Source organism: Ciconia boyciana, chromosome 5 (assembly GCF_034638445.1).
Source record: "Ciconia boyciana chromosome 5, ASM3463844v1, whole genome shotgun sequence".
Lineage (NCBI taxonomy): Eukaryota > Metazoa > Chordata > Aves > Ciconiiformes > Ciconiidae > Ciconia > Ciconia boyciana.
Window position 1 is genome coordinate 41,173,461 of NC_132938.1, and position 15,346 is coordinate 41,188,806.

The following is a 15,346-nucleotide window of genomic DNA, read 5'->3' on the forward strand; positions in this document are numbered from 1 at the left end:
AAACTTGATACTCCGAATGAGATTGCAGTTAGTATATAAACACAACCAAGACATTGGACAATGAAGCAAGCTGCTTAAGCCAGCAAAACCATGTCACTCCCCTCTGCCCCTGAAACAAACAGGTATAGTAGCTGTTCTACCACTATTTTGTTGGCAGTCCCCTATTTTTGCTGCAGTTTCTATAAACTATAGATTCCTTTTATTTCCTGCCCCTCAGCCAATACCAGTCAGGAGGGGAGAGGGAGAGAAGTCGTCTTCCATCCCTCATCTCTTCTGATAAGGCGAGACACAATTTGGTCAACATATGGAGCAATAAACTGCAGAAAAGCTGCAGAATCACATCTCTGTTTTCCTCTTCCCATTTCCTACTCCTAGGGGTTATCACTCCCAGAAATGCATCCCAGTCACCTGAAGCTATGAGTTATTCCAGACTCCCATCACACAGGTGAACCATAAACCGACCAACACAGACTGTTGAACGGTGCTGTAGACCACAGCAGTGATCAGTGCACAGACTCAACTATCCTGGATTAAACACCTCATTGGTGATGGTGTTTAATACGTACACTTTAAATTTTTGTCCGAGATCAAGCTGGACACATAAGATGCGCATTAAATCTTCTCTAGTCTGTAAAAGGAAGAAATTACTCTAGCCTGACAAGCAAATAGCACATAAAGATCCTTTAAAAAAAAAAAAAAAAAGAAATCTGATTAAGAGAAGTGGTGAAACGTTAAGAAGTCCTCCCTGAGAATTACCCTGGGGACATATAGATGGTCTTCTCACAAACAGAGAGGAAGAAGTCAAATGATAAAATATATCTTTCTCTTCTTCTGTAAGTCAACCAAATAATGTTTTACACATCAAAAATTCAGAAGTGGTATGTGTTTGCCAGCCAGAGATTGCACGTGTGAGTTAGTTTTCCTTACTGATGTAAATCCTCTATTCTATAATCATACCTATATTAGCAAAAGATGCCAAACTGATTTCTTTGAGGGTTTTGGGGGTTTTTTTGTTTGTTTGTTTTGGGAGGGTATTTGGTTTTGGTTGTTGGTGTGGTTTGTTTGGGGGGGGAGGGGGGAGTCGGTTGGTTGTTTTTTTAAAACCTCAGAGTAAACTCCATTTGCAGTAAAATACATTCCCTTCCCCAACATACTTCCTAGATAGAAACAATAACTATTTTTCCCCCTTGTCTGCAAAGAGGGTGCTGATAATCACAGGAGAGATTTCCGTGCTTTCAGAATACATCTATGAAGACCACTCAAAAGTATACATAAGGCATACAAATAGATCATGATTTCCCATTCCTCAGGCATCTCGGTCAAAGCTTGCATTTATCATTTCCAAACTCCAATAAGGCTAAAACCATAAGATATACGGGAACTCACCATCCTGCCATCAGGCATGGAGCTCAGCTTCTCATGTTCCAATTTGTAGATGCAGAAAGATTTTTCACCCTGAAGTAACTAAGCATTTTGAAGCTACAGGAACTCCAACATGAGCATGTAAAGCTATATATTTTATAGCACCCACTCCCTTATCTTTATGTCCCAGAGCATCCTCAAGGATGTTGTAGTCTGAAAACTTACAAAAATTAGAAACTTTAAGAAATCGTTAACTTCCCATTCATTAGCTGAAGTATTAAAGTTACAGTATGGAGTCTCACTATTGTAACCATGACACACAAAAACATCTTCTGATATATCACTCTGAATGACCATACACCAGGCTACTAATAGAGGAGGGCACACTTCCACAAGGCAGTACCACAGGGTCTCTCACATGCCTGTGCTTTACAAGCACCTACTCAACAGCAAAGCAGATATTTTCTGAGTACAGAAACACATGCATGACCTAAGTGAGTGGGAGTCTAGGAGTAAGGGTCGTCGCCCTCCATTTCCCAGCAGCTATCCTCTTGAAGTGGTTACATTAATAAGTCTCCAACTTAGTTTTACCTATTAATGTAAAACCTCCATGAAGGCACTGCAGTTCTTCACCTTGGGAAAATACTTGTTTAAATAAAACTTTGAAGTAAAAATCTCAATTCCACTGTGATTTTATACTATTTAATGAGTTTACTACAAGTGAAGGAATGCACTTCTGTAAATTTTCCATGTAGCGTCTGCTGTTTTCCAAAATTCTTTATCTAAGTTTATTTCATTTATTAATAAAGTAAGCATATGAACTAAGTCTTAAGTTCCACATCAACTTTATATCTGTAGCTAAAGTAAAATTCATGTTATGTTGAACCAAAGATGCAGCCAAGAATGTTAACTATAATACGTGAAATACATATTTTACTGAAAGAGAACATGTTTTTATGGTTCACTGTCATTTTCTACTTCTGAAGAGTCTTTGAATTAATGTTGTGATGATGTCAAAAAACGTACTTGCAAATTCTAAAATTGTCTCCATTTAATAATATCACATAACAGAAACAATAGAAAATAAATACTTGAAGCCAAGTTATAAATATGCTCAATCATTAATTCAAGATGAGGTTTTCATTTTTTAAAAACTATGTTTCAGACAGAACTTAATGCTATGTCGTATTTAAGCATGTGCTATATGTGTATTTATACACGTGCATTCAAATCACAAATACACATATCTGATTCAGGCCCTGTAACTGTTAATAAAACAGAAAAGAAATGAACCAATATCTACAGCTAGGTAGTATAAGCTGTCTGTCACATCTCTCTTCCGCCTACACTTTGACTACATTCCAGAGCAGGGTAGTCACTCCAGCCTCCTACTGTTAAGTGTCTGGGGAGTCACTAACCTCCTGCTGTTGAAGTGTCTAGGAGCATAGAGTTCATATTTTCTGTAATTGGATCATCCAGGAACAAAAAAAATAGCTATACTGGGTCAGAAAAGAGGTAGTGAAGATAAACCAAAATGAAAGCAAATTTTTTATTCACTTAAATAATCCTAAGAGTCAATTCAATGAGATTCAGTTATTTCTAGAGGCTTTAAAGGTAAGATGCATCACATGCATGATCAGCACATACATGTAGGAAATACTGACTGCTGAACAGGGGCTTTAAAAAAAAAATTACTATATAGATAAACAATAAAATTCTCTATTTCATATAACAATGAATAAGAGTCTGGAAATTAAATTAGTACCTTTGAGGTAAAAGCCATTGGTTACAGTGCATTTGGAGGGGAAAAACAGTTTCTCTAACACTATCTTCAAGCATGTACAAGTTATAGAAGCAGTAGTTAACCTTTAAATCTGTGCTTTTTAAGACAAACAAACAAAAAAAAGGTGTTTAATTATCTTGTTTGTTAACAACCTAATCTGTAACCCATAAAACTCCTACCAGAAAGAATACTTATGAAGTCACATCTTAAAGAATGAAACAAGATATATTTAATAAGAGCTACTTTGTAGTCAATATCTGAGAGCCATTACTGAAAAAAAACTTCTTCACTGTGACACTAATATATTCTGTTTTAAAAAAAAAAATCCAGCTTCAGAAACACATAGCCGTTCACTGCAAGGCACAACAGTAATGTGCTAAATGCACAAGTTCAAGAGTTTTCCTCTGCCCTTCCTCTTAAAAGATTACAATGAAGTCTATATCTGAATGAGCCAAAGATTATTTATTCGATATGGATACTTGGAGACAACATTGCACAGATATCAGAATCACAGATCAGGTCAGGACGATAATCTTCACAACTCTATGAAGACAGCTATTGACTTTGAATTATATCCAGCTATACAGTTTCTTATCAGTAGATATGAGGACTTTGAATTCAATAAGTGCATGTAAATGATCACTTGGGCACTGAATTGAACTTCAAAACCACATTTTGCATAAACTGTTTTAAAACACATGCTCAACCAATTTAAAACTTTAACTATTTCATAGAATCATTTAGGTTGGAAAAGACCCTTAAGATCATCAAGTCCAACCGTTAACCTAGCACTACCAAGTCCACCACTAAACCATGTCCCTAAGCACCACATCTACACATCTTTTAAATACCTCCAGGGATGGTGACTCCACCATTTCCCTGGGCAGCCTGTGCCAATGCTTGACAACCCTTCTGGTAAAGACATTTTTCCTCATATCCAATCTAAACCTCCCTTGGCGCAACTTGAGGCCATTTCCTCTTGTCTTATCACTTGTTACTTGGGCAAAGAGATCAATACTCACCTTGCTACAACCTCCTTTCAGGTAGTTGTAGAGAGCGATAAGGTCTCCCCTCAGCCTCCTGTTCTCCAGACTAAACAACCCCAGTTCCCTCAGCCACTCCTCATCAGACTTGTGCTCTAGACCTTTCACCAGCTTCATTGCCCTTCTCTGGACATGCTCCAGCACCTCAATGTCTCTCTTGTAGTGAGGGGCCCAAAACTGAAGACAGTATTTTTTGAGGTGCGGCCTCACCAGTGCCGAGTACAGGGGGATGATCACATCCCTAGTCCTGCTGGCCACACTATCTAGTGCAGCCTAGATTTTCATATTCTCAAAACTATGTCCTATATGCATTTCTATTAAAAGCACACATGCTGAAGAACTGCCCCACAGGGTCCATGTGCCAGTCCTAGAGGAGTGAGCCTCAGACAGTGGACAGACTTGTTCTATAACACAAGTGAAAAAAGTTCCCTGGAGAAGCAGGTGAATCCCATTTGTTCCCATTTTCTAATATTAAAGAACTCTGTGCAAGAAGTCCCTTACACAGCTTTAACATTACAGAAGGTTTAAGCTCTCAAGACTTGCATGATGTTTTCAAATTATGTCCCTTTAAGATATAACTGCATGATGCACTTACCCCTTCTTCCTTCCCAGAAGAATGAGGTTAGAAAAAACTCATTAAAAGAGCTGCCAAATAGTTGCATTAAGTGAATCAACAAAGCAGGAGAAACTGTATAGAACTACACCTCTCAAAGCTTTCCTAGACTCCTCCCCATATAAAGCAATTTACCATACACAAAGAGAAGCTGGACAGTGAGTGGAAAAAGAGCAGCACAGCTTCTAAAAATACCCAGTGGTCAATTATTGAAACAATCTTCTCCCACTATCAAGCTACTATTAGGCAGAAATATATATGTACATATGTATACACAGCCCACTGTTTTAGTTGTACAGCTGAACTTCAGACCACATTATGCCTGGTCGCAGGAAAGTTCTTGCACTCTAGTACCACTTTCCTGTTTGTTCACATCTATTCAGTGAGCAGTGCTCCTTGAATCTATGCTTACTTCCACTCCCCTATTATTTTCACTCAGGTTGCAACTGGAGTCATCTAATCAGTCTCCATTTAGGGTAAAACCAGAAAGAAAGGCAATGCCAAACAACTCCTAGAAATAATTTTAAAATAGAGGTGCAAAACCAATACTGACTTAGGAAATGCGGTACACCAGCTAACAGTCATGTACTTCCTCTCACCGTGTCTGTATTTCAGTGATGAACAGCACAAGCTGGAAATACTTTGGTAGAGAGCATTAGATAAGAGAAAAAACAAAGGCTATCAGTTTGTTTCAGAAAAAAAAAAAAAATCAGAGAATTAAACATGACCCTTTTCAGTGATGTGAATTACAAATACTGCAAACATGAAATAAGGAATAAGACAGTAAAAGCTTACATTAGAAGGTAGATTGATCTGAGAATTAATACAATGAAACAAGCAAGCAGGGAAATAATAACAGTGTGGGAATTCCAATAATCACCTGTACCTTTTTCATACTAGTAGTCAGCTAAAGCTAGTAGTCAGCACAGCCTTCTCTCTTAGTACTGCCTCTTTGCCTTTGCACAACAAGCTCCAGACTGAAAACTGGAATAGAAAGAAAAGATAACAGGAAAGTAAAGACTTTCTCCAAACTCCTTATACTCAAGAAATACACAGCTGCAGCTACAAAATAGCTGAACTAGTCCCCTACTATCCAAAACCAGAATGGGATTTTTTCAAGATTTCAAGGCATCCCTAGAATTTGTCAGAGAAGCATGTTACAAAAACAGCAAGCCATCAACCATATTAAGCTTCCCTACCTTAAAAAAATCATTACTACATGTAGTGGGCCCCTGTACTCAAAAAATACTCATAGGACAAAAACAAAACATACAAAGAAAGCTACATTGTCCTAAGGGAACTTCAAAGAATTGTATTCCCAAGGAACAAATTATAGCCAAGCAACAAGAAATATTTCATAAAAAAAGATAGAAAAGAAAATCTTAAAAAAAAGAGCATAAAACTATCTGTTAATTACATTTCAGGGTAGCTGTACCTCTTCAGCAGTTTAGGGCATCAGAAGAACATATATACTCTGTTCTTCCTAATGTAAAGAAAGGAGCAGTAGCTGGGTCCAGGTTTTTTTAGATACCTTGTAAAGAATTTAACTTAATTCACCTGCTGAATGGTTGATTCTGCCTGTAGTTGCACTAGCCTCTGTCTGGAGTGTGAATTAGAGCAGGGTGGTGGGGGCTGTGGTCGTGAAGAAACAATCTGGAGACACTTCCCCCCCCCCCCCGCAGAAGTGGATTTTTTTGCAGTATTTTATTATCAGAAGTATCTCATAGAATCATAGAATGGTTTGGGTTGGAAGAGACCTTAAAGATCATCTAGTTCCAACCCCTTTGCTGTGGGCAGGGTCACCTTCCACTAGACCAGGTTGCTCAAAGCCCCATCCAATCTGGCCTTGAACACTTCCAGGGTGCAGGCATCCACAGCTTCTCGGGGCAACCTGTTCCAGGGCCTCACCACCCTCATAGTGAAGAATTTCTTCCTTATATCTAATCTAAATCTACCCTCTTTCAATTTAAAGCCATTACCCCTTGTCCTATCAATACATGCCCTTGCAAAAAGTTCCTCTCCAGCTTTCTTGTCAGCCTGCTTCAGGTACTGGAAGGCTGCTATAAGGTCTCCCCAGAACCTCTTCTCCAGCCTAAACAACCCCAACTCTCTCAGCCTGTCTTCATAGGAGAGGTGCTCCAGCCCTCGGATCATTTTCGTGGCCCGCCTCTGGACATGCTCCAACAGCTCCATGTCCTTCTTATGTTGGGGGCTCCAGAGCTGAATGCAGTACTCCAGGTGGGGTCTCACCAGAGCGGAGTAAAGGGGTAGAATCAGCTCCCTCGACCTGCTGGTCACGCTTATTTTGATGCAGCCCAGGATACGGTTGGCTTTCTGGGCTGCAAGCGGACATTGCCAGGTCATGTTGAGCTTCTCATCAACCAACACCCCCAAGTCCTTCTCCTCAGGGCTGCTCTCAATCCATTCTCTGCCCAGCCTGTATTTGTGCTTGGGATTGCCCTGACCCATGTGCAGGACCTTGCACTTGGCCTTGCTGAACTTCTCAAAACTCTTTTTTTATAGGAGACAAATAAGTTTTTGCTTTAGGATGTTTATGAATTTGAAACATGTTTTGTATAAACATCTTAGATTTTGTTGATACTTTGACATGATTTTTATTAAAGTTTAAAAAAGTAGTATCCATCATCAACAGATTGTGCTTCTCTATGGTGCCTGTATGAACATCATATCAGCATTCAAAATAGAAGAATAATGTATATAAACTCACATATTTTTGTACTACACATTTCTGCATTAATAAATATGTATTAGTACTGAAAAAAAGAATTAAATTCAGTCAGGCATATCAAGTTGTTTAATAATTCTAGTTTGAAAACTAGACACGAATCTATACCTTTGAAGCTGACATGAGAGGAATAAGCCAATGGAGAATATATTCTCTGAGAGTTGCCATCACTAGCATATTTTTTTAAATCATCAAAGCATGGATACGGGTACAATGAACTGTATACAGCGTTGCTGAGTATTCACAGCCTGGCCTTTTGTAGGATCAAAGTAGGCATAAAGCACTAACATGTGAGAACAGAAGCTTTTCATACCCACTTTTCAATGAGCTTTCACGGAGACTTCATTTTCCTAGAAACTTACAGGTTTCCAGCAACACGTACAGCAAGATGTCAGGGAGCTGCGAGAGCTGGCTGACCCTGGAGGGAAGGCGAGCCAGGGGCCAAGAGCACACGCAGTGCAAGCTGTGCTCTCTCTGATGGGGGGCAGACCCACAGCACACAAACAGGGTGGGCACAGTCACATGCTCGTAACAGGGTCCATCGACATGGCAAGGGGTGAACCAGGTCCAGGAGGGAGATCCATCAAGGGGCAGGAGGAGGTGGGCCAAAGAGGGGACTGAAGGAAAGGCTACAACACAGGTCCAGCCAGGAGCCATGGCTGGAGACTGGCACACCTACAACGTAGCTCAGGCTGGGACTGAAGGCTCAGTCTTGAGCTTAAATGGGGCTCCTGGGCCCACCTGCAGGGTTGTTTTACATCGAGGAGTGGCTGATTCTTCTGGGAGCTCAGTAAGAAACACATAGACACTTAAAGCTGGTTAATGAGTTTATTAAGTAAAAGGTGGAAATAACAGAAAAAGGAATAGCAATCTTACGTCCCTCCTGCTGCTGAGTGTGGCTGGAGGCCCCAGATGAGGCTTGTGTCAGGGTCATTAATGCCCATTAGTGCACTTAGGACCGTGACATGAGTGTACAAGATCACACCGTTCAGGGCACTCATTGAAAGGCTTGAAATTTTACTCCTTGCCTACTCAGAATTCCCCGTCATTTGAAATACATCAAATATATTAAGGTCAGTTAATTAATCTTTAAGTAATAGGAACACTAAGGTTTGAAGGCTGTTACACAGCTGAACTGCCCTTGCTGCAATCTGGAATATGCATTGAAAGAAACAGACTCCATCTTTCTTGCATGCTGACCCCCTTTTCAGTCTGCTGTCAACCTTATCAAACTGTAGCAGCATCTGTGTATCTACTCATGCTTGGACTGATGTTTTCAGTAGGCCAGAAAAGCAACTAATGACTAAAGCAATGAGTCTCCCAGTTCTGCATATTAGGCATGTTTGTCCTGACATGACTGCAGGTAGAGCAGGGGCAGACAAGAGAGCCTTGGCTGCTTTGCTCTACCACCTGGAAACTCAATATAGAATTATATGGACACTAAAACTGGCATCAAACTGAATAGAATAGCTACACCACACCAAGAAATCGAGCCCTAGAGTTTTATATGTTGACTTAAGTCATCATCAGTTGCTGATCACTACAGTACATTTCAGAATGTGATAAAATTATTGATAAATTATTTTAGCTTAAAAGCCATTGAATCCAGTAGATTTCATAAGGTCTGAAGAACATAAATGAAGGACCAAGATAAGCAAGAGAGCTAAAATAAAATCTAAAAAGATGGTCCAAAAACCTATGTACAGGGATATTTTTTGTTTATTTATTCCAAATGAATACTGCATATGTCCAGAATACTGGAAAAGTTATTCTTTTAGGAAAGTACTAGGACCATTCTATAAAGTCATGAACTGACCTTAGGCAGAATATTGCATTTTCTTCTCATCATTTAGTTCTGAGAAAAAGAAATTCAAACTGGAAAAAAAGGTGAGAAAAGCTACTCAGGAGACTGCAAGAGCTTGGTTCATTTGGTAAATGCATTTCCTGAGGTAAACACAAAGGAAGGAAAAGAATAATACTGTCCAAAACCCCACAAACAAACACAAGAACCAACCAATCAAACAGAAAATTGTATGTGAATCTAAACTTGCCAGGAATAAATCAGGGTTTGAAATTAGAATAAAGCTTCTAATCATCAAAGCAGTGAGATACTACCCCTCTAGGAGCAGCAGCAGAAAAAGGGTTAGATATTTTTACAATGTAACTTAGATTTGTCAAACCATGGATGGCTTTACATGGTGCAATTACCCAAAATAGATGTGGACTAAACCTAATGCCTCAGAAGCCAACTTCCAGACCTGTGTTCAGCTTCACAGTACACACAGAAATACCACTGCACTGAAGAAACAAAGGATCTCATTAAGTAGATGAATTAATGCTATGCAAGCAGGTGTATATGCTGTTCCCATCCCACCACCTTGCCAACATGACTAATTAGGCCAAGGCAGAGCACCACAATAACATGGTTATTGGTGTTGCCAAATTATTTCAAACTGGCTCAAGTATCTTTATAGATTACTACACTGAGTCAGGTAGAATCATGAGTAATATCAAACACTTCTTTCAATATATTGCTGCTCAGACCATTTTGACAGCAGACTTCATAGGGCAGTCCTCCTCTCTGTCCCAGACAGTGGTTTCCCATTCATAGTCAAGCCTACTGAAAGCACTCAGTGTGAAAATAGTTAAGTGGAAGCTAGGATAAACATAAAGTGAAAATAAGACAAAATAACCATAACCATGATTAATCATTGACATTTGAATACTGTGTCACTTTTCCAGGTTTTAATGCATTGATCACATTTAGCAATTAATAGTAAAATTAATATATAATAACAATAATTAATGATAATAAATTCCACCAGTAAGCTACACCACTATAAGACTACACTGAAATCAATGCTAAAACAAAAGTTGCTAAATGTAGAACATTTACTTTGTAATGGAAAATTTTTGGTCTCTTGTTAATACTGTTGCAATCCTTTATCTTCAAGACCTGATGCCAATGATGGAAATGATTTATGTGAAGTTGCTTGCTATTAGATATGTAATTTTGAAGTATCATGCCAACTGACTTTGATGCTTTAAATCCTTCTCCCTGACAACTATGGATTCAGATCAAGAACAACTGCTGCCTTTTTATAGAAACCAGAATTTTAAAGTCCAGTTGACTTCAGCAAAAAGAAAAGGAAGAAATTAACAAGCATCACTAAACTTAAATTTTTTGTCTCTGACTTAGAACATGAACATATTCAAAATCTTGTGAGGTATGAGGTATTTTACAGTTTATCCAGTTTTAATGAATTATGAGATTAAGGGCTGGGCTTACAAGGGTTGAGGAACATTGTCCTGGTTTCGGCTGGGATAGAGTTAATTGTTTTCCTAGTAGCTGGTATAGTGCTCTGTTTTGGATTGAGGATGAGAATAATGTTTGTAACACACTGATGTTTTAGTTGTTGCTGAGCAGTGCTTACAGTAAGTCAAGGACTTTTCAGCCTCTCATAGTGCCCTGCCAGTGAGGAGGCTGGGGGTGCACAAGAAGCTGGGAGGGGACACGGCCAGGACAGGTGACCCAAACTAGCCAAAGGGATATTCCATATGACGTCATGCTGAACAAAAAAATGAGGGGGAGCTGGCTGGGGTGGCACGGCCACTGCTCAGGAACTGGCTGGGCATCGGTTAGCGGGTGGTGAGCAATTGCATTGTGCATCACTTGTTTTGTATATTGTTTTATCATTATTATTATTTTCCCTTCCTTTTCTGTCCTGTTACATTGTCTTTATCTCAGCCCATGAGCTTTACCTTTTTTCCGATTCTCTCCCCCATCCCACTGGGGGGGAGTGAGCGAACGGCTGTGTGGTGTTTAACTGCCTGCTGGGTTAAACCACAACAAACATTCAAGCTGAAACTCCGTCTTAAGCCCAAGTTTGACTTGTTATTCTTTCAGGCTCTTCTCTCTAAACTCATTCTGCAACAAGTCTGAGGGAGAGGCACTCACCTTCCCTTGACGAAGTTCTCACTGGTATTCCCAAGTTCCTCTGTTAAAACATGTCAGCACTTTTAATGAAGATATAGTTCACAATTTATCTCAGCAGGATTGCTCACAGGAATACGTTTTCAAAAATCCTAAGGTATTAAATCACTTGCTGTAAAAGCAATGTACATTAGGGTGTGTTATAGCAATACTTTCTGCTGATAAAGTATCACTTTACATACTACGTCCATTTTTCCAAATTATTTTAACTTATATTCTGCCCAAATGGAAATTTCTAATAGGTCAGTTGCTGTAGTGAACAATAAGGGAGGATCTCACTTTGATCTGTTGTTTAGTTTCAGGGATAATGTTCATTTGCTATATGTCTTGAAAGAGCTTCCAAGTGCAGGATTCCTGAGCAAGCTGGTGAAGAAGAACGGTCAGTGAGATGGATAATTACACCTCAATGTAAATTACCCAGTTGTCCAAGCCCTTATAAAGAAGTCAAAATATGTTGTCAACCACTCATTCCATATAAAATGTAATATATATAAACAATTTTATGTAATTATCACAAAAACCCCCTACACTTTCCAGCAAATTAATTAGCTGAAATAGGTCAATAGATGTCAAAATGTGTTTAACAAGAGTAACTCAGGAAAAAGTGGACAAAAATAATTTGGTTTTCAGTCACAACTCCGAAAACCAATTTTGAGTAACAGTGTTTTTAAAGTAACAACCAGCTACCAAACTAAGCTACCCCAAGTCTTACATTTTGGAATCACTTCCCAGATCATTATAAAAGATCCCCTGCAAGTTATTGAAGTCATACAGGAATTCAAAGAGTCATTGACAGTTTATATTGTTCATAATCTTCTTATTAGATTATGTCCTGTCTCTGTCCTCATGCTAGATGTAGCACGTACAGTCAGTACAAACACTGGAGCTAGCACAGACCACAGCGAGAGAGAGAGCAGTTAGTGGGAGATTTTCCACTTTGGTCTACGTCTTTAGGATTCACGTTCTCCCTAAATTCATACCTGTGTTTGTTAGCTTTCAGAACATGCTGCAAAATGTGTATACTCTCCAGGATGAATGAGAAAACTGGTGTAAAGTATGGCAGGATGAGAAAATCTGGGCTCCCAGCTTTGACTCCTTCCGTTTCACATACACCTGCTGTCACTGACTTTGCTGCATCTGTTCGTGGGCAGTGAGAAGTGCTTATTTGAAAGAGGTTTTTTTAAATTATTTTAATGTAAAATACTCCAATAGAAGCAAAGGTAGTCCAAGACCAGCAGATTTTGAAAGTGTCATATCTAAACGCTTGCCTCTAAGCACAAACAATACAGCCTAAAATATAAAACACTGAGGTGTCCTCATAATAATTCCACTCATTACAAGACCCACACATTTTCAGCTGTATCATTAAAATGGTTTCAACCCATACTATGTTTTACACATGTAAGCAATCATATTTCTAGCATCAAAATCCATGGGAGTTAATTTATACAGGTACAGCTTCCTTCTCAAGTTAATTTTTTGTATGCAAAACTATCCCATGGGCAGAGAAAAAAAATAACACTCAAAAAAAATGAAAGAAACTTAAAGTTTCACACTGGGAAAATAGCAGGCTACTCTGGATATTTAAGCATTGTTCTCCTATGATTACAAAGAGTAATTAAATAAAAAAAGAGGAGCGCTCACTAACTAGCAGGAACTGTTTCCCTTGAGGCTTGAGCCAGCAAAACATTCACAGGGCCGCTGACTCCAGCAGAACAGCTCACTTGCTTTGAGCTAAACAGAGTTTAATGGATTGAAGCCATGATTAATAAATGGAGCTAGTAACAAAGTATGAAATTAGTTTGCAAATCTTTCTGCTTTTGATTGGACTTTGTGCACAATGGTTCACAGGCATTTCTGCCCCTTTTTTACACCATTTGTTCTGTTCTTTTTTGTAAAACATAGAGAAAATACTAACTTCCCATTGACTCTCATTATCTAACAGAAAGTCTGTTTATAAGCACATAAAGAGAAGACCAGACTTCGCTCCGAGGCAGTCAAGACACTATAGTGAATATAAACATATCAGCTACACCTCAGCACTTCTTTTCAGTGATGATTGCTTATGGAATACAAATTTACTCTCTATTTATATGCTTGCTTAGTCGTCTTCATATAAAGTGAATACATATGCACACATTTTGTAAACATAATGACTAATATTTAATAATAAAGTTACATTTAGATATTAAGACAATTTCAGGGTGGTATTTTTATGTTATTTACAAGACTGTGGGGGTTTTCATTGAAGTTTTCAATCTGTTCTCCCTGTATCAATATATTTTCCAAATTCTGCTGTATATACACTTGATATGTACATGTGTTATGTTATTACTCTGAAATATACCACTCATTAACATTCAATGAGCTCTAGCACTGAGAGTAAACTATAGACCATCTATCTTTTAATTTTAGACCATCTATCTTTTAATTTTATTTTCTGCTACTACTATAACCCACCCCCTCAGAGATTAGCTTCTCATATAGTTTAGCACAGATCTAAAGAACATGATGGACAGAAGAACATCAATTGCCACTGGAACAGGGGAAGTCCACCTGAGTTAAGAGAATTAAGGCTTAAGATAGAAGGTGCTTGAGAAGAAAAACTATCTGAAGAAAAACGCATGCAATCTGTTGGTCATATCTCAGTTTGTTAAAAGACTGATAATTTAATTAACCATGAAGTAGAAACAATTTCTTTGTATGCATCCAGAAATTAAATGCAACAGTCAACAGTTAAGCAAACTGGATTAAAAAGTCTATTTATTTTAGTTACTCTAAGTTTTGCTTTTGAGGTAATACATTTTGAAGAATGTTATGTTACAGCCTTGTGGTGAGCACCTATATTTCTTAAGGAAAAAACTGGCAAATGCTTTTATACAGACTCCCCAGTTTATTTTCAGAGACTGAAATACGTTGCTAAGCCTTTTGTTGCTTATTGAGGTATACTGAACAGCTACATTTTTCTTTTTAGTGAATTTACTTCCATATCTTAAAGTTGGCCTTTCTATTTTAGGATTGTGTTTATAAAAAAAACCCCTCTTCTATTTGTAGTTTTGTGTTTAGTAATAGGTCAAAACCTCTGGGGTTTCACACTTGAATGAATTACATCCTGGGGAATCCTGTGTACGGAGGAAGCCAGATTAACTAATATAATCAAACATGTCTCAGTAAAACTGGGATCTAAAAGTACAGTGATGTCATATCCCATCACAACAGCCTCTTAAAATGCTGGACTGTTCAAACTGGTAATACAAGTGTGGTAAAGACCACGTACGTGAGATCTTTATTCCTTACCATTATGATATATGTGGTTTTCAACTCTGTCAGCTTGGAAGCCAATAAAAAGTTTGTAAGGTCAATTTATTGCTTTTCTAAGAAAGTAAGTAACTTTAACTTTGTAGCTGAATATATCATGACAAAACATAGTGGGTTTATAGATTCACATGCTTTAACACTGGAGCCATTGTTGATGTGAACTTCTGAATCTCAAGGCTCATCAAATTTTACCCAACGGCTTCTGGATCAAACCCAGAATATACAGCTGACCTAGATTTAGATAATTTAAATGGTGATCAGTTCTGCTCCCTCTTTAGTTGTTTCAATCTTTTAATTGCTTCAAAGTAGGATTTTTTTTTCTGTTCTGAATTCATCTTTTATCAGGTTCCAGTCTTGTTAATTTAATACCTCTACTTATTTAAATAATTACCTTCACTTCACAATTTTTTTTCCATCATGAAGGTGTCTAAAGACACCTCTAAACTTTTCTGTTTTTTACAAGCTAAACTGCTTTAATCTTGTGTTA